This window comes from Limulus polyphemus, unplaced genomic scaffold (assembly GCF_000517525.1).
Source record: "Limulus polyphemus unplaced genomic scaffold, Limulus_polyphemus-2.1.2 Scaffold4001, whole genome shotgun sequence".
Classification (NCBI taxonomy): Eukaryota; Metazoa; Arthropoda; class Merostomata; order Xiphosura; family Limulidae; genus Limulus; species Limulus polyphemus.
Window position 1 is genome coordinate 60,654 of NW_013669611.1, and position 2,465 is coordinate 63,118.

Consider the following 2,465-nt stretch of genomic DNA (forward strand, 5'->3'; position numbering starts at 1 on the left):
TAGAGAAGATAAGACATTTCTAAAATATAATTTGATTGATGAAAATAAGTAAACGTTCGTATTACTTGTACATAGCATATCTTTTTTTATTAAAATCTCGTGTAGGAACAGATTTTTGCCATAAATATATCACTGTCTTATCTTTGATTCTTGATATGAACTCATTTGATTGCTAGTTCTAGATAACATACGACATCTGTCAAATCACACAGCATTAGATTATGAGAGGAGCTTCTTATAATGTTTCGAATGTCTTTCGGAATCAGTTACGCTCCACAAACCATCAGGTCTAGTTGAGAAGTTACATTTGACACGTGCTAGAATGTCATGTATATTTCATAACACCAGAGCACGAGGCTTTGCCATGTATGACGCTAAATAAATAGTTTAACTACAAAACAGTGCTAGTAACTTTGGCAACACCGAGCGCTAATAATTGACTCTGCGGTTGTTTCTCGGCAGTGCTAACCAAGATTTTATTTTTTCTCGTTTAAAAAATTTCACATCTGTGATTTCTTTGCCAATGCTCTACCAGGCTTTCTCTCTCTCTCTCTCTTTAAGGTCACAGATGTGGTATCTTCAAAATCTGTAGTCAAGGCTGATCTGATAGTGGTAATACCTAAACTGTATCCCACTATAAGTTAAGCCGGCACTGAAAGAGGAAAATTGTAATTTTATGTGAATGAAATTAATAGGTTTTTCTCATTTTTTAATATTATTTCAACCATTCCACTGTACGATTTGTTTGTTTGTTTGTAGTTAAGCCCAAAGCTACACAGTGGACTATCTGTGCTCTGCCCACCACGGGTATCGAAACCCGGATTCTAGCGTTGTAAGTCCGCAGACATACAGCTGTGCCACTATTAACGGTTAGAGTATTTTTACAACTCAATTTGCGAGAAGAAGAAAGTGATAATATATGAATATCCCCCTATGATAGGCTTAAGTACTCTTCTAAGCGTGTAATATGAAATATAGGAAATTTAGATTTTATAAATATGTATCCATACAGAAGCGATAATCTGTGTGGCAAGTAGTTTACTTATTCCATGTTTTTCACAAGAAGTCTTTTCGCGCTTCTAAACACTTCAGGGTTCAGTCGTGGCTAAGTTAGCATGCCAGAATATAGATCCGAGGGTCTATGGCTCGCGTCCCGTTGCCGTAAAAACATTCGCGCTACGCACATCGTGGCATTGAGTACGCTATAAATTCAAATTCCCCTGTTCGATTAGAGTAGCCAAAGTGTCGGCGGTGTGTGCTTTTGACTTTTTGCCCCCCTCGTAGTCTATCAGTTCAAAATTAGATACTATCCGAAACAAAATGCTTCAGTTATATAAAACAGGACATAAGCAAAATAAGACCCATAAGGAATTTATCAATATGTATACGTCAGACTGATAAAATAGCTAGTCCCTGTATGCAAGAATAAATACCCGATTAATTCCCTCAGGAAAAAAAAAAAAGAATATGGAAACATATATTTTATCAAAAGACTAACTTGTAGGCATTTTCCTGAAATATTTAAAAATATCATTAATTCATTTCACTCTTCTTACTCATTGTAACACAGGCCAACAACTCAAACAGTCGATGGATTATTTGTACGTCGCATATTGTTCAGATAATTCATTTGTCAACCGCTAGGGGGCTTCCGAGATTTTACCTTGTAGAGTAAATCACTGGGTTTGTGAAAAGAATAAATTAATTTGATTTAATGTGGTTGTTGTTGGGTTTGTTTGTTTGTTTTTAGCGCAAGATCTACACAATGGGCTACCTGTGCTCTGTCAACCGCGGGGAATCGAACCCCAGATTTAATCGTCGTAAACCCATAAACTTAAAAGTGAATTTGAACTTTCATGCTGGCTGTAGGCTTTTAGTGAATCCATTCGAATACTTAAACAAATCTGAAATTAAACTTTTTTTCGGCTTGTTTGTTTGAAATTTCGCACAAAGCTACACAATGGGATGTTTATGCTGTGTCAACCATGGATATCTAAACCAGGTTTTCAGCGTTATAAGCCTTCAGACTTACCGCTGTGCCACGAAAGAGAGGGGGGCTCAAGAGAAGTTTAACTGAATAGTATTCGACTGCATATTTAGATGTATAGGATAGAAACTGGAACTTTTAACCTGAACAGAACTTATGCACACGTAAAGACAAACGTCTAAGGTTCGAGTGCAGCCTTCCCTAATTTTGAATCACTGACCGGAAGGAAGATAACTAATCAGCAGCAGCGTCGCGACAAGGTTTTTACTGTCACTTTTATAACGCGGTCACAGCTGAAAGTGCAGGAAAAACACTAATCAGCAGCAGCCGTCGCCACAAGGTTTTTACTGTCACTTTTATAACGCGGTCACAGCTGAAAGTGCAGGAAAAACACTAATCGGTAGCACCCGTCGCCACAAGCTTTTTACTGTCACTTTTATAACGCGCTCACAGCTGAAAGTGCAGGAAAAACACTAAT